Genomic DNA, 23,254 nt, shown 5'->3' with positions numbered 1-23,254 from the left:
AAAAACGTTATCTACCTAGATTTGTAAGACCATTCAGTTAGCTTACAATTCTATCAGTGGCCGTTCATGTCAAAATAGGGATATTTCTATAGGCTTACATATTTCTATCGGCTTACTTTCAACAAGTACCGGCTTACTTTTCAAAAGTGTCGGCTTACTTGTCAAAAGTATCGGCATACTTTTCAAAAGTAAGCCGATACAAAAACTTTATGCATAGTGAAAAAAGTAACGGCATACTTTTCAAAAGTATCGGCTTACTTTTCAAAGTTTACAGAGATGTGTAGCCAATCAAATCGATCGTATCAAAGGTGTGAACCCATAATTAAACGCGCGCTTTCTTCTATGCGGTAGTTAAGATTAAACAAACCTCATGGCGGACGTTGGATCTAGATCGGAAAGGGAAAGATTTCTCCGGTATAAAAGCAACAATGACGGAGATGTGAATATATAGAATTTTAAAAATCTCGAATAAATGTTAAACTGTTCTGACCACGTCATTGATGCAGATGTTGATAGTGCATGGTAGTTTAAAGGGTGTTACTTCTATTTGTCAAACAATCCCGCTAAGATTATTTTTCAAGAATAAGGCACCGCAATTAACACACATTTAATCTGCCTTGTCAACGGGAGTTTAATTGACCCTTCAGACTATCATACAAGTGATATTTTTACAACTCGTTTACACGATAACAAAGCATCAAAGCCTCATTACATCCTCTACCCAGCTACCCCGTTGTCACTACTCTGCTGAATTCAGATGTGATTATACCATAAGGGTACAGGTCCTTTTTATTGTCAGTTCTAATGCATTTGCATTTGCGAAAGTTTACAATAAAATTCTTGATTTGCACTGTGAATGCTCATTAACTTAGTTGTTGATATAATTATTTGCTGCAACGTTTTGTATATAATTCTTTAGTATGAGTTTTCATCACGTTCAATAATCGTATTCTCCCATCTATATCTCTGCTACTTGACACTATATCTGTTGCCCGACACGTTAAAGATGACCGATACAAGACATTCTGTATACACTTTTGGCATATTACTCAAGCTCAAAACTGCATTGCACATCACAGCTTTGAACACCATTAAAACACACACATTCTGTCATTAAAACTGCATACACATATTAAGCAAACTTTAAAATTACAAGCAGTCCATTACCTATGGACTTTTAATTTTTCGTTCCACAAACCCCCTGATCATATACTTTGGTTTTATTTTTTTCTTTCCATATCAATAACGCGCATCTACAGTTTATTTTTTTCTTTCCCAAAACGACCCCCTATCAACCTTTGGCGTATTTTTTTTATTTCCAAATTTCTCACTTGGTTTACTGCACCTGGTCTTGCTTTTCCTCGTACGTTAAACATTTATTTTTCTTTAACTTTTTATGATTTTTGTATATTTTGTATCATCACTTAGTTCGTTATAGTTTCATTAGTATACATATTTTTGTCTTTCTTTATTTTGTTAGGTTATCAATTTCAATCTTCTAAATTATATAATATATTTAAACTATAAATTACAATATTAAAGCGGGATAAAGGGTCGACCATACAGAGTCACTGGGGTATATACAGGTCTTTAAACTCCTATCGTCGACATCTCTGCTACTTGAATTTGAACGAAAGCCTCACATAGATCATTTGTGTTGGTTTTCAGAGAAAGGAAAAATTTGCGGTGACTATGTTAAGACTTTTGGATAAGTATATAAACAGGATAATAGATTATACAAAGGAGACAACATTTTATACCATTATGGTTAATTGAATTAATGCAATACATCATACATGTAGGCACCAATTATTATAGCCCTTATTGCTACTAATAAAATGAGTTAATTATTACATATCAGCCTTACTTGACTGATTCATAATTATACAATTAATTGTTTATTGTTTGCTATTGCTTCTTTAATTTGATCTTTTTAATTATTTATAGCTGAATTTTTAACTGTCACATGCCCAAAGTGGGCAAGCGATTTTATGTACAATATATAGAGAGATTGTTTATTTAATAAAAGGAAACGCTACTAATTTTAAAGTCTTCACTAAGCATCATTTATGACCTCCTGATGGGACAGACATAGTTTATAGGCAGATCGCTGGCGTTCAAGCTATCGCGTGGTTTAGGTGAGAAAGGTTACAGACCACCAATTCAACCAATGAGCATTTGGAACGTACGCAAAAATAGTCCTACGCAGAAATTACCCCTGTTCCTCATAGTGCTGTGAAAAAAGTTCTCATCTTATTTAAAAAAATTAAACAGTTTCTGAAAGGAAAAACATTTCTGTACATTTTATAGGTGCATTTGGCTTCTTGTGATGTGAAACCTAATCTCCATAATGATTTTTAAATATACCCCTATCTTGTGAAAACACTGGGATTTCCCATGCTATTTATAGACCCTTCACTTCCGGTGACCAGTACTGCACTGCAAGTCTGCTAACCCCACATGCCATTCTGAGGATTGTGAGCTGACATATGTAGAATCATGCTGATATATAGTCATCTGCAGGTTAAAGTTAAGGTAAAGTCCAGAGAAGCCATTGAATATTGTGAAATTAGCATAGAAGCTTATGGGAAGTGGAATTAGTGGTTTTTAGCCTTAAGATGAAGCCATGGCAAAATGAAAAGTTTCTTGAAATAGCTTTAAACTACTTGAAGATCTTGTTAACTTTGCCATGAGAGGAATACACTACAAAAATCCTTCAAAATATGCATTTTTTTAAGTTATAGGTCCAAATTATGGAAAATTGGTCTTTTTGGCTGATTTTTATGTCCTATCTTGTAAAAAGTGTAGAAAATTTAGTAAAAATATCAAATATCAAACTTTGAGGGCTATATTTACCTAAATATGGTAGTAATAAGCACTTGAAATCAAGTTTTGTGTAGATTTGAGCAAAAATTAGGTTAGAAATGAGGAAAAACTCACTTTCATTACTGCGGTTAAGGCCATATAAGCATTCCCCTATGGCAACATGGAAAATCCATTATTGAGCACTTTTTTTGCTTTAGGTGCCCTTTACTGGTCATGTTTTAATGTGAAAACACTGTATTTACAAATTTAAAGCCAAATATATCACCTTTTGTGAAAATTTAAAGATTTAGGATTTTTGACATGTGATCAAGAAAAAGGGGGAGGCATGTCAGAAATAAATTTTTAAAAATAGACCAATTTCTCAGAAAATGATTACTTTTAAAACTATTTCTTCATTAATATTGTTAAAAAAACAAGTTGTGATTGATATTTTTTATTTGAAAAGTCAGAAAAAGTTCTTTGCAAATATTTAATGCATTTCAGTATGGTAGAATATTGTCACTTTTTTGCTCGCACAACTTGGTTACCCTATATTTAAAAATCAAATATTTAAAAAAGTGCTTGTCACATTTCACTGAAACTTTGCAAATGCATTCAGTATGTGTGTAGGAAGATACCTGTATAGTTATTTATTTTTTCTAAGACAAAAAGTGACCCTTTAAGATGAAGCCATGGCAAAATGAAAAGTTTCTTGAAATAGCTTTAAACTACTTGAAGATCTTGTTAACTTTGCCATGAGAGGAATACACTACAAAAATCCTTCAAAATATGCATTTTTTTAAGTTATAGGTCCAAATTATGGAAAATTGGTCTTTTTGGCTGATTTTTATGTCCTATCTTGTAAAAAGTGTAGAAAATTTAGTAAAAATATCAAATATCAAACTTTGAGGGCTATATTTACCTAAATATGGTAGTAATAAGCACTTGAAATCAAGTTTTGTGTAGATTTGAGCAAAAATTAGGTTAGAAATGAGGAAAAACTCACTTTCATTACTGCGGTTAAGGCCATATAAGCATTCCCCTATGGCAACATGGAAAATCCATTATTGAGCACTTTTTTTGCTTTAGGTGCCCTTTACTGGTCATGTTTTAATGTGAAAACACTTTATTTACAAATTTAAAGCCAAATATATCACCTTTTGTGAAAATTTAAAGATTTAGGATTTTTGACATGTGATCAAGAAAAAGGGGGAGGCATGTCAGAAATAAATTTTTAAAAATAGACCAATTTCTCAGAAAATGATTACTTTTAAAACTATTTCTTCATTAATATTGTTAAAAAAACAAGTTGTGATTGATATTTTTTATTTGAAAAGTCAGAAAAAGTTCTTTGCAAATATTTAATGCATTTCAGTATGGTAGAATATTGTCACTTTTTTGCTCGCACAACTTGGTTACCCTATATTTAAAAATCAAATATTTAAAAAAGTGCTTGTCACATTTCACTGAAACTTTGCAAATGCATTCAGTATGTGTGTAGGAAGATACCTGTATAGTTATTTATTTTTTCTAAGACAAAAAGTGACCCTTTAAGATGAAGCCATGGCAAAATGAAAAGTTTCTTGAAATAGCTTTAAACTACTTGAAGATCTTGTTAACTTTGCCATGAGAGGAATACACTACAAAAATCCTTCAAAATATGCATTTTTTTAAGTTATAGGTCCAAATTATGGAAAATTGGTCTTTTTGGCTGATTTTTATGTCCTATCTTGTAAAAAGTGTAGAAAATTTAGTAAAAATATCAAATATCAAACTTTGAGGGCTATATTTACCTAAATATGGTAGTAATAAGCACTTGAAATCAAGTTTTGTGTAGATTTGAGCAAAAATTAGGTTAGAAATGAGGAAAAACTCACTTTCATTACTGCGGTTAAGGCCATATAAGCATTCCCCTATGGCAACATGGAAAATCCATTATTGAGCACTTTTTTTGCTTTAGGTGCCCTTTACTGGTCATGTTTTAATGTGAAAACACTGTATTTACAAATTTAAAGCCAAATATATCACCTTTTGTGAAAATTTAAAGATTTAGGATTTTTGACATGTGATCAAGAAAAAGGGGGAGGCATGTCAGAAATAAATTTTTAAAAATAGACCAATTTCTCAGAAAATGATTACTTTTAAAACTATTTCTTCATTAATATTGTTAAAAAAACAAGTTGTGATTGATATTTTTTATTTGAAAAGTCAGAAAAAGTTCTTTGCAAATATTTAATGCATTTCAGTATGGTAGAATATTGTCACTTTTTTGCTCGCACAACTTGGTTACCCTATATTTAAAAATCAAATATTTAAAAAAGTGCTTGTCACATTTCACTGAAACTTTGCAAATGCATTCAGTATGTGTGTAGGAAGATACCTGTATAGTTATTTATTTTTTCTAAGACAAAAAGTGACCCTTTAAGATGAAGCCATGGCAAAATGAAAAGTTTCTTGAAATAGCTTTAAACTACTTGAAGATCTTGTTAACTTTGCCATGAGAGGAATACACTACAAAAATCCTTCAAAATATGCATTTTTTTAAGTTATAGGTCCAAATTATGGAAAATTGGTCTTTTTGGCTGATTTTTATGTCCTATCTTGTAAAAAGTGTAGAAAATTTAGTAAAAATATCAAATATCAAACTTTGAGGGCTATATTTACCTAAATATGGTAGTAATAAGCACTTGAAATCAAGTTTTGTGTAGATTTGAGCAAAAATTAGGTTAGAAATGAGGAAAAACTCACTTTCATTACTGCGGTTAAGGCCATATAAGCATTCCCCTATGGCAACATGGAAAATCCATTATTGAGCACTTTTTTTGCTTTAGGTGCCCTTTACTGGTCATGTTTTAATGTGAAAACACTTTATTTACAAATTTAAAGCCAAATATATCACCTTTTGTGAAAATTTAAAGATTTAGGATTTTTGACATGTGATCAAGAAAAAGGGGGAGGCATGTCAGAAATAAATTTTTAAAAATAGACCAATTTCTCAGAAAATGATTACTTTTAAAACTATTTCTTCATTAATATTGTTAAAAAAACAAGTTGTGATTGATATTTTTTATTTGAAAAGTCAGAAAAAGTTCTTTGCAAATATTTAATGCATTTCAGTATGGTAGAATATTGTCACTTTTTTGCTCGCACAACTTGGTTACCCTATATTTAAAAATCAAATATTTAAAAAAGTGCTTGTCACATTTCACTGAAACTTTGCAAATGCATTCAGTATGTGTGTAGGAAGATACCTGTATAGTTATTTATTTTTTCTAAGACAAAAAGTGACCCTTTAAGATGAAGCCATGGCAAAATGAAAAGTTTCTTGAAATAGCTTTAAACTACTTGAAGATCTTGTTAACTTTGCCATGAGAGGAATACACTACAAAAATCCTTCAAAATATGCATTTTTTTAAGTTATAGGTCCAAATTATGGAAAATTGGTCTTTTTGGCTGATTTTTATGTCCTATCTTGTAAAAAGTGTAGAAAATTTAGTAAAAATATCAAATATCAAACTTTGAGGGCTATATTTACCTAAATATGGTAGTAATAAGCACTTGAAATCAAGTTTTGTGTAGATTTGAGCAAAAATTAGGTTAGAAATGAGGAAAAACTCACTTTCATTACTGCGGTTAAGGCCATATAAGCATTCCCCTATGGCAACATGGAAAATCCATTATTGAGCACTTTTTTTGCTTTAGGTGCCCTTTACTGGTCATGTTTTAATGTGAAAACACTGTATTTACAAATTTAAAGCCAAATATATCACCTTTTGTGAAAATTTAAAGATTTAGGATTTTTGACATGTGATCAAGAAAAAGGGGGAGGCATGTCAGAAATAAATTTTTAAAAATAGACCAATTTCTCAGAAAATGATTACTTTTAAAACTATTTCTTCATTAATATTGTTAAAAAAACAAGTTGTGATTGATATTTTTTATTTGAAAAGTCAGAAAAAGTTCTTTGCAAATATTTAATGCATTTCAGTATGGTAGAATATTGTCACTTTTTTGCTCGCACAACTTGGTTACCCTATATTTAAAAATCAAATATTTAAAAAAGTGCTTGTCACATTTCACTGAAACTTTGCAAATGCATTCAGTATGTGTGTAGGAAGATACCTGTATAGTTATTTATTTTTTCTAAGACAAAAAGTGACCCTTTAGGTTACAGACCACCAATTCAACCAATGAGCATTTGGAACGTACGCAAAAATAGTCCTACGCAGAAATTACCCCTGTTCCTCATAGTGCTGTGAAAAAAGTTCTCATCTTATTTAAAAAAATTAAACAGTTTCTGAAAGGAAAAACATTTCTGTACATTTTATAGGTGCATTTTGCTTCTTGTGATGTGAAGCCTAATCTCCATAATGATTTTTAAATATACCCCTATCTTGTGAAAACACTGGGATTTCCCATGCTATTTATAGACCCTTCACTTCCGGTGACCAGTACTGCACTGCAAGTCTGCTAACCCCACATGCCATTCTGAGGATTGTGAGCTGACATATGTAGAATCATGCTGATATATAGTCATCTGCAGGTTAAAGTTAAGGTAAAGTCCAGAGAAGCCATTGAATATTGTGAAATTAGCATAGAAGCTTATGGGAAGTGGAATTAGTGGTTTTTAGCCTTAAGATGAAGCCATGGCAAAATGAAAAGTTTCTTGAAATAGCTTTAAACTACTTGAAGATCTTGTTAACTTTGCCATGAGAGGAATACACTACAAAAATCCTTCAAAATATGCATTTTTTTAAGTTATAGGTCCAAATTATGGAAAATTGGTCTTTTTGGCTGATTTTTATGTCCTATCTTGTAAAAAGTGTAGAAAATTTAGTAAAAATATCAAATATCAAACTTTGAGGGCTATATTTACCTAAATATGGTAGTAATAAGCACTTGAAATCAAGTTTTGTGTAGATTTGAGCAAAAATTAGGTTAGAAATGAGGAAAAACTCACTTTCATTACTGCGGTTAAGGCCATATAAGCATTCCCCTATGGCAACATGGAAAATCCATTATTGAGCACTTTTTTTGCTTTAGGTGCCCTTTACTGGTCATGTTTTAATGTGAAAACACTGTATTTACAAATTTAAAGCCAAATATATCACCTTTTGTGAAAATTTAAAGATTTAGGATTTTTGACATGTGATCAAGAAAAAGGGGGAGGCATGTCAGAAATAAATTTTTAAAAATAGACCAATTTCTCAGAAAATGATTACTTTTAAAACTATTTCTTCATTAATATTGTTAAAAAAACAAGTTGTGATTGATATTTTTTATTTGAAAAGTCAGAAAAAGTTCTTTGCAAATATTTAATGCATTTCAGTATGGTAGAATATTGTCACTTTTTTGCTCGCACAACTTGGTTACCCTATATTTAAAAATCAAATATTTAAAAAAGTGCTTGTCACATTTCACTGAAACTTTGCAAATGCATTCAGTATGTGTGTAGGAAGATACCTGTATAGTTATTTATTTTTTCTAAGACAAAAAGTGACCCTTTAAGATGAAGCCATGGCAAAATGAAAAGTTTCTTGAAATAGCTTTAAACTACTTGAAGATCTTGTTAACTTTGCCATGAGAGGAATACACTACAAAAATCCTTCAAAATATGCATTTTTTTAAGTTATAGGTCCAAATTATGGAAAATTGGTCTTTTTGGCTGATTTTTATGTCCTATCTTGTAAAAAGTGTAGAAAATTTAGTAAAAATATCAAATATCAAACTTTGAGGGCTATATTTACCTAAATATGGTAGTAATAAGCACTTGAAATCAAGTTTTGTGTAGATTTGAGCAAAAATTAGGTTAGAAATGAGGAAAAACTCACTTTCATTACTGTGGTTAAGGCCATATAAGCATTCCCCTATGGCAACATGGAAAATCCATTATTGAGCACTTTTTTTGCTTTAGGTGCCCTTTACTGGTCATGTTTTAATGTGAAAACACTGTATTTACAAATTTAAAGCCAAATATATCACCTTTTGTGAAAATTTAAAGATTTAGGATTTTTGACATGTGATCAAGAAAAAGGGGGAGGCATGTCAGAAATAAATTTTTAAAAATAGACCAATTTCTCAAAAAATGATTACTTTTAAAACTATTTCTTCATTAATATTGTTAAAAAAACAAGTTGTGATTGATATTTTTTATTTGAAAAGTCAGAAAAAGTTCTTTGCAAATATTTAATGCATTTCAGTATGGTAGAATATTGTCACTTTTTTGCTCGCACAACTTGGTTACCCTATATTTAAAAATCAAATATTTAAAAAAGTGCTTGTCACATTTCACTGAAACTTTGCAAATGCATTCAGTATGTGTGTAGGAAGATACCTGTATAGTTATTTATTTTTTCTAAGACAAAAAGTGACCCTTTAGGTTACAGACCACCAATTCAACCAATGAGCATTTGGAACGTACGCAAAAATAGTCCTACGCAGAAATTACCCCTGTTCCTCATAGTGCTGTGAAAAAAGTTCTCATCTTATTTAAAAAAATTAAACAGTTTCTGAAAGGAAAAACATTTCTGTACATTTTATAGGTGCATTTTGCTTCTTGTGATGTGAAGCCTAATCTCCATAATGATTTTTAAATATACCCCTATCTTGTGAAAACACTGGGATTTCCCATGCTATTTATAGACCCTTCACTTCCGGTGACCAGTACTGCACTGCAAGTCTGCTAACCCCACATGCCATTCTGAGGATTGTGAGCTGACATATGTAGAATCATGCTGATATATAGTCATCTGCAGGTTAAAGTTAAGGTAAAGTCCAGAGAAGCCATTGAATATTGTGAAATTAGCATAGAAGCTTATGGGAAGTGGAATTAGTGGTTTTTAGCCTTAAGATGAAGCCATGGCAAAATGAAAAGTTTCTTGAAATAGCTTTAAACTACTTGAAGATCTTGTTAACTTTGCCATGAGAGGAATACACTACAAAAATCCTTCAAAATATGCATTTTTTTAAGTTATAGGTCCAAATTATGGAAAATTGGTCTTTTTGGCTGATTTTTATGTCCTATCTTGTAAAAAGTGTAGAAAATTTAGTAAAAATATCAAATATCAAACTTTGAGGGCTATATTTACCTAAATATGGTAGTAATAAGCACTTGAAATCAAGTTTTGTGTAGATTTGAGCAAAAATTAGGTTAGAAATGAGGAAAAACTCACTTTCATTACTGCGGTTAAGGCCATATAAGCATTCCCCTATGGCAACATGGAAAATCCATTATTGAGCACTTTTTTTGCTTTAGGTGCCCTTTACTGGTCATGTTTTAATGTGAAAACACTGTATTTACAAATTTAAAGCCAAATATATCACCTTTTGTGAAAATTTAAAGATTTAGGATTTTTGACATGTGATCAAGAAAAAGGGGGAGGCATGTCAGAAATAAATTTTTAAAAATAGACCAATTTCTCAGAAAATGATTACTTTTAAAACTATTTCTTCATTAATATTGTTAAAAAAACAAGTTGTGATTGATATTTTTTATTTGAAAAGTCAGAAAAAGTTCTTTGCAAATATTTAATGCATTTCAGTATGGTAGAATATTGTCACTTTTTTGCTCGCACAACTTGGTTACCCTATATTTAAAAATCAAATATTTAAAAAAGTGCTTGTCACATTTCACTGAAACTTTGCAAATGCATTCAGTATGTGTGTAGGAAGATACCTGTATAGTTATTTATTTTTTCTAAGACAAAAAGTGACCCTTTAGGTTACAGACCACCAATTCAACCAATGAGCATTTGGAACGTACGCAAAAATAGTCCTACGCAGAAATTACCCCTGTTCCTCATAGTGCTGTGAAAAAAGTTCTCATCTTATTTAAAAAAATTAAACAGTTTCTGAAAGGAAAAACATTTCTGTACATTTTATAGGTGCATTTTGCTTCTTGTGATGTGAAGCCTAATCTCCATAATGATTTTTAAATATACCCCTATCTTGTGAAAACACTGGGATTTCCCATGCTATTTATAGACCCTTCACTTCCGGTGACCAGTACTGCACTGCAAGTCTGCTAACCCCACATGCCATTCTGAGGATTGTGAGCTGACATATGTAGAATCATGCTGATATATAGTCATCTGCAGGTTAAAGTTAAGATAAAGTCCAGAGAAGCCATTGAATATTGTGAAATTAGCATAGAAGCTTATGGGAAGTGGAATTAGTGGTTTTTAGCCGAAAATGCTCAGATGTAACGGAACATTGGATTGGTTAATATCTAAAACAAAATGTAAGCCGTTACTTTTGAAAAGTAAGCCGATACTTTTTTTCACTATGCATAAAGTTTTTGACATGAACGGCCACTGATACAATTCTTCTAGTGAAGAATCTCTGTCTAGTCTGAACATTAAAGCCCACGATGTTAGAGCTATTTCTACATCTTGAGCACTGTTTAATAATACTTCTTTAGAGGAAGTTTTATCAGCAGGTTTCTGGAGAACTGAAAATTCCTTCATTTCTCATTACCTAAGATCGTTATCTTCCCAAGCCGAGGGCTAATTTTCATTGGGACCTTTGATAACGGTACAAAAAGTTGTTTTACCTCCTGTATCTTCTGGTTCAGGGGATTCAGCGTTACGTTAGAATCTGTTTTTTTTTATTAATTTTAAAATTTACTTAGAATCTATGATGGTAACGTATTTATTGTAATGAGATTTAGGTTACAGACCACCAATTCAACCAATGAGCATTTGGAACGTACGCAAAAATAGTCCTACGCAGAAATTACCCCTGTTCCTCATAGTGCTGTGAAAAAAGTTCTCATCTTATTTAAAAAAATTAAACAGTTTCTGAAAGGAAAAACATTTCTGTACATTTTATAGGTGCATTTTGCTTCTTGTGATGTGAAGCCTAATCTCCATAATGTTTTTTAAATATACTCCTATCTTGTGAAAACACTGGAATTTCCCATGCTATTTATAGACCCTTCACTTCCGGTGACCAGTACTGCACTGCAAGTCTGCTAACCCCACATGCCATTCTGAGGATTGTGAGCTGACATATGTAGAATCATGCTGATATATAGTCCTCTGCAGGTTAAGTTAAGATAAAGTCCAGAGAAGCCATTGAATATTGTGAAATTAGCATAGAAGCCTATGGGAAGTGGAATTAGTGGTTTTTAGCCTTTAATGTTTTTTTTAAAAGTGAAATGGGATTTTATAAAATAAATACTTACCATCATAAATTAAAGGTCCCTCCCAGCCTCCCCTTCATCCCCTGTTATATTTTTGTATAGCTTCTTATATTATAGTTTCGTGTGATAATTACATGTAATGTAAGTATTAGTTAATGGCTCTAAGTTTTCAAATTCAAAAGGTTGGTATTGATTGTGGGAGATATAACTTCAACCATTAGGACCATTAGCAAGCATTTATTAGAATTGAACTATATACATGTAACTCAAGTAAAAGCATATGAATGTCTCTGATATTGCTCTACAATTTTCTTTACCACTAAGGTTAGACTGGTTTTGAACTTTTAAGGAACGATGTGCCAAAAAATGCCCAGAAACCAGCATTTCCCGAAGTACCAGGTACAAGTAAATTGCTCTTTTTGAGACTGTACTACAAGGTGTCATTTTTGGGGTTGTTTATTGATCTGATTAATAACTAGGGGTCAAGATTTAGACCTTAATGTGCAGAAAAGGCCACTTTGTTTCTGGTGCAATTCCCATCCTGTGTCAATGCATTCAAAATTCAAAGCTGTATCAACCTTTAATAGTGTGCATACTTGCCCCTACTTTTTCAAGGTTCAACACCTGCAGTCATATGAAGTTGTCATAGAGGTCGTATTTTACTGGATTATGGGATTTTACATTTATTTTTTTATTTTTTAGGGTACACAGATGTTAATGTATGACATACACTGTGTAGATGTGTTTTCTTTTTTTTGCAGGGAATTACAGTGTTGTCATTTGAGTAGAAGTTAATTCTGACATAGAGTCCTACGGAGGTATGTTTCTTATTATACCAGGGCAGTTTCATATTTTCAATCAATTAAATTGAAGTATATTTTGAACTTGATTTAACCATACAATCTGAATTATATTATTAATTTAATACCATGTATTACTTTCAAAATATATGTAGTAATATTACTAGTCCAATTCGCACCGAGTGTATGGTCCTAGCGTTTACACGTTCATCTGTTATAGAACAATATATCATCTTTCACTAATTTTATTAATTTTTTTTTGCAGTCTCTGAAGAGCCAGTACTCAGTCTGTCGAAATGCACAGGAACTTGTTGCTTGAAGTATATTATTGCTTTGTATTCTTTCTCCTGAAGATTCGAAATGTCAGGAAGACGGCACCAACTTTTTTGCTTTGATTTTTTTACACAAGAATATAAAAAAAGTTCTGATACTTGTAACTTCGTGTAATCTACTCAGTATAACAACTATGCAGCTTCCTTTTAGAGTTGTTGGACTTAAAAACTTAAGTACAGAAATATCTTTATTCAATGTAACTGATAGATACCACACTGTTAGTTTCTGTTAAACTAAAAATATTATTAGAGTCCAGATTTGGAGCAACAATTCATTAGGCAAAATATGACACAGCCAAGTTCAACACATCCATGCAAGTACAACTTCAGTAAAGAAGCATTGTAATGTATGTGTATATAACTTATCTTATAATATATAAATCTAAACATTAGTTTCTGAGAAATAGGACTCAACTCTGAAAAACGAGCACCCTCCATTTCCTATACGTATATTAGAGAAATATCCTCAATCATTTCATCCTCTAATTTTAGAGAGGGTTTATAGTGATGGAGGTGTCCACACTTCCTTCTGTTACGCAGAGGAGTTCCTATATCTTAATTTTACTCCTCCTACACCACTAAATGGAATTTAATGAAACTTTCATAGAATCTTTTAGTTGCGAAAATTGGATATTTTGCATTTGAATAGGGTGGAGTTACAGAATCACAGCGGCATCCATGTAAAAGAAGTATTGGAGTGTCCCATCCCCCCAGGCATCAATTGCTGTTAAATACCACAACATTTTGCTTTCTAGCAAATGCAAACACATTCAAGAGAAAACAAATTTTCTCTTCGGGCAATACCAGTCTGTTTCCACCCTTGTTATAATAAATAATTAAAAGACAATTGTTCCAAATCAATTGCTAAGGTATTTCCCTTCTGCTTGTGTCCATTTTTTGTATTCTTATTAAGTATTACTCTCGATGTACCCGGGATAGACCGAAATGATTTTAATGCTCATTATTTTGGTAATGCCCAGTTTGCATACACCATGCGATTCAATGCTTCAGAACACAATATCTCCAAATGTCAACCCAAAGTGGTGAACAAATATAAATCGATAGGACTGATATAAATGTCAACCCAAAGTGCTGAACAAATATAAATCGATAGGACTGATATAAACATCAAGGTAAATATCTCCCTGATATCGAATGAGGTTTTTTTTTAACGTCCTTGACTACTCTTTCGGGTTTCACACGGACGGCCCAATTTGGTGGGCTCAGAATAATTTTTATATCTATTTTAATTGCATTTTGACAAAACAAAAGAACTAAGAAGTTAAGAAATAAATTATAGTACGGAAGTAGTGAGTCAATGAAGCCTTCACATTTTGCTCTGTTTCTTACAGCACAATCGCATTTCTAATCATAAAAGAGGATTGTAATATTTTAAAGTAGGGAAAGTAATATTTTTACCATTCTTTCTTTTAGAAGAATTTTTTTTCAAAGACCGTTTATTAGCGGAGCAGCCATGGCATCTTGAGTTGACAAGACGAATGGGGGGAAATGACTCGCAACCTTTTCTTACTTTTCACACACACAGATTTGACGATACACATTTAAAATGTACATGTTAATTCACTCTTCCATGTTTTTCTTTGTTTTTTTTATATCACTTCACTACATAGCTTTTGCTTTTACTTATCATAGAGTTCAAGCAAATATTTATACAGTTCCAAGTTCTCCCTTAGTCATACATGGACAAAGATTCTTTAGTTAAACCACTGTTGAATCCTGTGTTCCTGTGTCAAAGCATATAAATTTGCCATTTTGGTGTCTAATTAGTTTCAAAATGAATTATGACCACACAATCAGACCAAAGCATCAACATAGTAGTTCATCCAAAACCAAGGTTTTGTTCATAAATAGCGTTACTAACAGAGTCATAAAATGGAGCAGTCCTGAGAGACGCAAAAAGTGTATACAAGACTGATAGAAACAATCTATATTTTCATGTCATTCAAACAACTTGTATATTTCAGCACTAATGGACCCCATATATTTGTTTAATGACTAAATCATATAACTAGCAAGTCCCATCATTATTAAAAGCAATGCTGTCAAAATATTCTAAATAAACAGAAACGGAAAACTTTTGGTAAATAACATTTTTACCATCTATTCTAAACTTAGACAAAAACAAGTACGTTACACAGTTTTCAACATATGTTGTTAATTGTAAATATGTGTATATGTATTAAGATAACAATGATATGAATACATCAATTGAAACTAGGTTTTTGTACCGTTTACAAGTAACACATTGTAAACAAGTCTTATCTTTAAAAAAAAAAAAAGATAGCCAACGCAGTAAAATTTGTTCCTTTTTACTTATAATATTCTACATTTCATACTGGAAATAACTGCGTCGGAAAAAGAAAACATGTTACTAGTATTTATTGGTTCATACACAGTATGTATAGCATGCAATACCTATACTTTAGCTGTTGTTGCATAATTATAAATTGATTCAAAAAGTTAAAACCTTCTTAAGTTATACATTACACAACAAAAAAAGGTTAAATTATCAGGACTATGGGCTCATGATAGATACATACCTATTTATCATAAAAACTAACAGAGTACAAAGAATATCTACAAATATTGTACATCAATGCTATAAAAAAAATTAAACAGGATAAATACAGAAGATTTGACATGATGCTGGTCTGCTGAGATGCATGTGGACTGTACTTATGGGTTGACTGGCAGAAAAAAATCATTTTCCCTTCAATATTATAATATATAAAACTTTGTCTCTCAAATACTATTTTCAGCTATTTTAAATCTACATCTCAAAATTGTCAGGCAAATTAAAGAATATATTCAGATTTGTCATGATGCTCAACTGGAGAAATCCAAGATGGCGGGATGACGTGAGGGTACTAGCGGGGCTACAGATATAGAAAAAATATTCTTTCCCTCAAGATAATCAAAACTTATTCGCAAATAGTATATGTATTGTGTCTACATTAGGGAGTGATTCGTGCAGTAACCCATCAAACTATTTCCTGTTTGGCGTCCCCTTCAGCTTCAGAAACTTTTCTTCTAAGGTCACGTGATATATTCATACGCATGAGATGGCCGGTGACTGTAACAATTTTTCACCACGTGATCGACAGTCCGAAGAAACAAGTCATTAAATAGTGCGTAAATATTACACGGATTTCTAAATAAAATGGAAGATGCGAAATTTCCCTTGCATGCTGTTTGATTAACTATCAATTTCATGGTTATTTCACTCCTTTCCATTTCACGTTTCACTCTTTTCCATTCACAATGGTATTGATCGCGGATGCATGTGAGTGCTAACGCAAATTATGATATTTAGCAAGATTTTCATGTGATGCCTAGGTCAATTTCAGCCACTGTCGTGGCTTCATTGACAAAAAGTAAATAAATAAATAAATGGTTAGTAGAAAATTGTAATGAAAAAAAAAACCTAGAAGCCCTGTTTGTCACAGGAGCCCCCGCGTCATTTGTTAGTGATTTTTTTTTTAATAAATCAAGAGTGTCTGTAAGACACTAATGATGCCCCCGCTCACTAGACCTGGCAAGTTAAGAACAAATTTATTTTTGTATGAAGACATGATTTGCAGATTCAGAAAGGTTATGTACTGTTGGTTAATGCAGTAAATATTTGGTATGTTAGGCTAAGCACTGCAAACATATTTGCAATGAGAAAAAGAGGACTGATGGACGGACTGACGGACACATAAAAAATGTTAATACCCCCAATAACAAATCACCAACTTTTTTGCTTGGGGTATAATTCTGATAAAAATTACGAAGTGCACCTATCACCCTGTTTCGTAATATTCCAAAGTCCAACTATCACCCAGTTCAGTAATATTCCACAAAAATCAAGATCCTATGACCGTGCACACCATTATTTAATATGTGAAGAAATATCCTGCAATAAATATTTTAGATGTAGTTCAAAAACTACAGGAGGAGATAGCCAGACAAGCCATATAACCCTGTTTCTTATGAAAATGACTAAGTCAAACTGTTACCAATTTCCGTAATATTTCATGAAAATCAAAATCATTTGACCCTGCACAACTTCATGTGTAGAAATATCCTGTAAAATATTTTGGATGTAGTTCAAAAACTGTACGAGGGGACAGCCGGACAAGCCATGATCCATATATTTCCGAGTAAAATGACTAAGTGTAACTATCACCAATTTCCGTAATATTTAACGAAAATCAAAGTCCTTTGGTCCTGCACACCTTCATCATGTGTAGAAATATCCTGTAAAATATTTTAGATGTAGTTCAAAAACTGTACGAGGAGATAGCCGGACAAGCCGCAATCATGTGTAATCCGGACGGACGGACGGGCGGACAGGGGTAAATTAATACGCCCCCCCGACCGCTTGTCGAGGGGGCATAAAAAAGGAAATATAAACTGTGAATTATTGAAATGTTGGTTATTAAATACAAAATAACTGCATGATTTGAAAAGTAAATATAAAAAATTAAATTTGATGTTTTACCAGAAGCAGGATACTTGGAGCCATCTGTATATATATAATTTTTTTTAAACGTTTCTGTATATTTCATTTATAGTTTTCATAGCAGCTGATTTAATCAGATGCGGATTGTCTTTTTTGTCCACTTGTTTTCTTTTAATATACTCGGATGTGTTAGCCGTACCAATTATCCAGGGAGTGGCATGTTTTGGTTGTTTGTTTTGAACAATATCTATTGAGTCTAAATCATTGTCCGAGAGAAATTGTCGTATTCTGAAACCATATGAGCAGTCATTTTTTTCCCACTTATGTGAATATCTATTTGTAAATTCCGAGCATTGTTCGGTTAACTTATAGGCTGGATTTGAAGAATTTTGTTTAAATCTAGCATAATATTTAAGACTCAATTAATCTCGTCTGAGCTGTAATGGGAGTTCACCTGCTTCTGCTAAAACTTTTTTCTAAAGGTGTTGATTTGATTGCCCCTAGAACAATTTTAGGGCCCTTAGATTGAATGCAGTCTAGTTTTTCTTTAACATTCGGAAGGGCAGAATTAAATGCTTGACACCCGTATTCTAAAATTGACCTTAATAGAGACCGGTAAGGCAACAGTAAGGACTCTGTTCCCATGCCAAACTTATTTGCTGTAAACATATGTCAGTAAGTTCAAAATTGGTTTTGATCTTTCTTCTAAATACTGCACATGCTTTTCCATGTAAGACGTTTGTCAAAAATGGGACCTAAAAATTTGACATATGTTTTAAATGAGATTGGTTTACAAGCTGACAAAGGTCTCTTTTTTATTGCCAAAATTATTCCCACTGTTTTGCTTTGTGATATTCTAAAGCCCCATTTTTACCACTTACTAAATGCTGTTAAGCGTTAGCTGCATTTTTCGAGTAAGAGCTTTAAGATCATTATCCCTTAACCACATGGCACTGTCGTCTACAAATTGTGATAAAGTGGCGTTTTTTGAGATTGGGAAACCAAGTCATCTATCACGAAATTAAAAAGTGTGGGGCTTCTTAAACCACCTTGAGGAATACCATTATCAAATTGATCTGATTCTCCTTGATTAACTTTTCCTTCACTTTTTCTATCTTGGAAAAATCAGCTATGAAGTTAAACATATGCCCATTGATGCCATATGATTTGCATTTATATAACAATCCTGGTTTCCAAACTAGATCAAATGCTTTTTCGATATCTAGGAAAACTGCTAAAAGATGTTGTTTTTTTTAACTTTAGTCTTTTTGATATCACCCTCAAGCGTTAACAAATGGTTTAGAGTAGACCGACCCTGCCTAAAGCCGCTTTGCGTATCTTTAATAATATTTTTCTCTTCGAGAAGAAATTTGAGTCGTTCATTAACCGTACCTTCCTGAGTTTACATAGATAAGAAGTTAAAGAAATAGGGCGATATAATTTTGGATCAGATTTATTTTTGTTCGGCTTAGGAATCGGAATAATGTTGGCTTGCTTCCATGAATCTGGTAATTTACCTCTTTTCCAAATTTTGTTTATCAAATCTAGAAGCAAATTTAGCGTATTATCGGGCATATGTTTAAACATTTCATATGATATTCTGTCGTCACCTGGTGCTGACGCTTTTTTTTATTTCTAATTATTTTACAAATCGCCTCTATTGTAAAATGTAAATTGTATTTTGATTGATTGTTAGTATGACAGTTATCCGTATGAATTGGATTTGAAGCTTCAAAATTGTTCTTGTGAATTTTGAATTCCGGATCAAGGTTTTGGTCACTTGATGCGGTAGCAAATGAATGAGCCAAAAGATTTGTTTTGTCCTTATTGGAAACTGCTTGAAAATCATCAACGGAAAGTGTAGGAATATTGCTATTCCTGTTACCTTTTAAGCCCTTAACCACAGTCCATACTTGTTTTACGTTGGACTTGTGGTTCAATTTGGAATAAAAAATTTGCTAATAGTCTTTTCTAACATTTTCTAAAGTTTTTTGAAATGACTTAATAAATTCTTTTTTTTTGTATTCTTGGTGATCATTTCCGGATTTTGACTTATGGAAAATAGTTCTTTATTAGGTTTTTTTTTCTTTTTTTAGCGTCAGTCCACAACGGACAATTTCCCCTTTCTTGAACAGTGCCGTTGGTTTTTGGTACTGCAACATCTGCCATATTTGTAATTGCATGACATAAATTTTGATTCAGGAAATCAAGGTTTTGACTAATTATGTCATTAGGATCGACATCTTGACATAAAGATGAAAAAAGTTGCCAATCTGCTTAATGAAATTGCCAACGTTTGGCTGTACAGATATTTGTCTTGAAAGGTTTAGCATTTAAAATGGTCAAAATAGGAAAATGGTCTGAACCTAAGGAGTCAGAATGCACAGAAAAAGTTGATTTTTTTGCCAAAAGAGGAAATGTTAAGCTCAAATAAATATGGGAGAATGAACCATCATGGCAGCGATGTGTGCCTGTACCGTCATTCAAAACTATAAAATTATTGTGTTCAATAAAATGTCCTAAAAGTTTACCATTTTTATCAGTTGGTGTTAACCCACATAGCGAGGATTTGGAATTAAAATCTCCAACAATGACAATATTATCTTTAATCTTATCAATAACATTTGCATTATCTTCTAATTCAGATCTTGATCTGGGAGTCTATAAATATTAATGATATTGATAGTTTTATCTTGACCGTTAACTGCAATACAGGTGTGGCTTCGAGGACGCACGGGCCGAGTGATCCACCGCCTAAAGTAGTTTTAAGTAGGGGGTGGGGCCAAAAAAATTCTTTGACAGGATCATCGGTGAGGATCACGAAGTGAGTGTTGTTCATGATTTAACACACACAATTTTTTTTCAACATTTTTTTCTAAGGTGCCGGATCCTTGGTTTTAGGTAAGGGGAGCCCTAAAATAATTTCTTCTCAGTTTCTTCATGTTTGTTAATATCCATTACAGTTTTCGAGGAGTATGGATAACAAGGCTGAAGGTCACCGTAGGTCATCGAGTAATAGAGTTTTGGAAACACTATATGTAACCTAGGACGAAAGGTGAAAGTCTTATGTTTCTACGCCTTACGGTTTTCAAAATAAAAAAATGACGGAAACGGATTTCGGTTAAAGTAAGATAACTTATACAAGGAATATTTTGATCGCTTTGACCGAATTTTATTAAATTCTTCTGATGGTCTCACTGATGTATGTGATATTTCTCATTTGTTATTTGATAACGATGGTATTGAAGTTTTCTTTAAACTGTATTTGCTATTATATGCTGATGATACTGTAATATTTTCTGAGTCTGCTACTGAATTACAATCTGAATTAAATGCTATGTATTTTGATTTTTTCAAGAAATAGACAGTGTGAGGGTAGTAAATTTTTTGTATAATAATGAACAAATAGATGTATTAGGAGATTTTCATTATCTGAGTACAGTGTTCTCCAGAAAAGGTACTTTTCATAAAAAAATAGGCTAGACTTGTTCAACAAGCTAGAAAAGCAATTTTCTATGTTTTATGTAGAGCAAGAAAACTTGGTTTACCAATAGATATATTTTTACATTTTTTGACGCAGTGGTTGCACCTATTTTGATATATTGTGCGAAGGTGTGGGGGTTATGAAAATAATGATATAATTGAATCTTTGCATTTAGAATTTTACAATTAAGTATATACTTAGGATTAAAAAATGTACGTCAAACTGATTTTCTATAGTGAACTTGGTAGAACTCCAATGTCTATTTGTATTAAAGCAAGAATGGTAGGTTTTTGGCAACGAATTATAAATGGGAAAAATGAGAAAATATCTCATACATTGTATTGTAACGATTCACCGAGCTTGGTAATTTGGTGTACGTTCAATGTGCTGCCACAATCTGCGTGTAAAGGTACACAAGGACCTCATAGTACAAGATAAGCTAGTACTCACAGAAGAAACGATCACGGTTTCTCAGATTTGTAACAGTGTGCATCTGTTCAGTTTTTAATGTGTAATTTAATAGGGAAATGATTGTATTATTGATAAATGATACTCTGTATAACTACAAAAGAACGTAAAGGCGATTTGCTTGCGGTTTTGGATCTCTCTCGTGTAAGTGTCAATTTACCGATATATACGTGTGTTTTGTAACGCACTACATTCCCGAGGGGGCTAAATATGTATTAGGATCCATCTCACCAGCAAATGAATGCTATTGTCAGACGATCGAATAGATTTTGTGTTCGGTTTGTGATGGTATTCTCTCATGTGACTATTTCTAGGATTAACAACCATGGAACGACAAAGCCAGACCAACCAGACAACTGTATAGGGTAATATAAAATCTACACAAATATGGAGCAGAATATATTTACTAATTGGAGATTAATATTCAATAACAGAACAATACATTTTTCTACTATGTCTTCAATATATAAATGATAACAACACAGTCTATTGTCAAAGTACATGTACCATAGTGCCATGTGTTCAACCAGCCAACTTAACTTTAAAACCTACTTATAATGATTATCTAGTCATTTAATATTGAGTTACTCTTAATTTATTATAATGAAAAATAAATAGTTATGAAATCAGTACTTCCTAGATTATCTTAGGTAATACAAGTTTGCCTTATTTAGGATATGATTAATTTATCCCTAATATACCGGAGTTGGAATTCCTTATTTAAATGCACCTTTAATACTGTCAAGAGAGAAATATCATCCAAGGTCACAGAGTTGAACAACCCTTACTAGGACTGGATGGGATAAGTTCAGGCATAATTGTAATTTATTTCAAGAGAATGGGTATTAGCAATTTAAGCATTCTACAACATGGAAACCCAATGTAATAGCATTAGCTAAACAAAGTTTGAGTTCAGAATCACCGGAAACGTTTTATTTATGTTCTTTACTACAAGTATAGTCAAGAAACATCACAGTTCTAAACGTTGCAATTAATTTGGAAAATATCTAGTAGACAACTGTGTCTACTGAATAGAAAACACTGCAAAAGCAAGTGTAATTAAGTACATCTGAATATAAATTAATAGCCAAAATATCTAACTATAGTTTCCATTATGTATGGAAAATCACTTCAAAAGCCAAGTTTAAACTAACCGAAAATATTAACTTCAGCACATCTAACCAAGAACTTCCACACTCAGAAGAAAAAACCCGGAATTCAGTCTGCGTTCAGTTATATAATATGATATCGGGACAACTACTGATTTCCGATAGACCTACCGGGGAAACCTTATAAAGTGGAAAAATAATCCCCGATAGTCATAAATTATCGGTAAAAGCTTCACAAAAATATGTCCGCGGAACTCTAAAATATCTTAGAAGTGCAGTAAAATAATAATATTTGATTTTTTAATACAACAACAATAAAGAGAAAATCTATCTGTAATATTTGTATGTCATTCTCTATTTTTCTTTAATAATTCTTTATGAATGCCGGATATTTCGGCCAATAGACATATCAGACCATGACAATTAGTATAATGCTTAGGGCAAATATATATCATAACAAAATTTACCATACTTGAAGGTATAACATATCAAATAAGAGCTGACAAAAAAAATGTTTTTATTAATGTTTCTTCGGGAGCACCTTCATCATATTATCTATATTTGACTACAACAAAGTCAAGTTCACTCACTATAAATTCTTTATTCTTTATTCTTTATTGGCACAAACACAATTACAATAATTGGCAAA

General features: G+C 32.2%; 1 long non-coding RNA gene across 1 annotated transcript in view; it reads left to right on the top strand.

The window, feature by feature from the left end:
- LOC148628467 (uncharacterized) overlaps positions 1 to 22,415 on the top strand; it is a 29,457-nt gene extending 7,042 nt beyond the window's left edge. Inside the window, exons 2-5 of the long non-coding RNA XR_015923576.1 lie at positions 12,709 to 12,765; positions 13,013 to 13,426; positions 20,508 to 20,599; positions 21,811 to 22,415. This is a non-coding gene — a long non-coding RNA (uncharacterized LOC148628467). The remainder of the gene's footprint in view (positions 1 to 12,708; positions 12,766 to 13,012; positions 13,427 to 20,507; positions 20,600 to 21,810) is intronic.
- Positions 22,416 to 23,254: the final 839 nt, after the last annotated feature.

The sequence above is a fragment of the Perna viridis genome, chromosome 1 (genome assembly GCF_037379345.1).
Source record: "Perna viridis isolate PV_CMFRI_1.1 ecotype Kerala chromosome 1, ASM3737934v1, whole genome shotgun sequence".
Classification (NCBI taxonomy): domain Eukaryota; kingdom Metazoa; phylum Mollusca; class Bivalvia; order Mytilida; family Mytilidae; genus Perna; species Perna viridis.
This window is presented reverse-complemented; position numbering and strand designations above follow the sequence as displayed.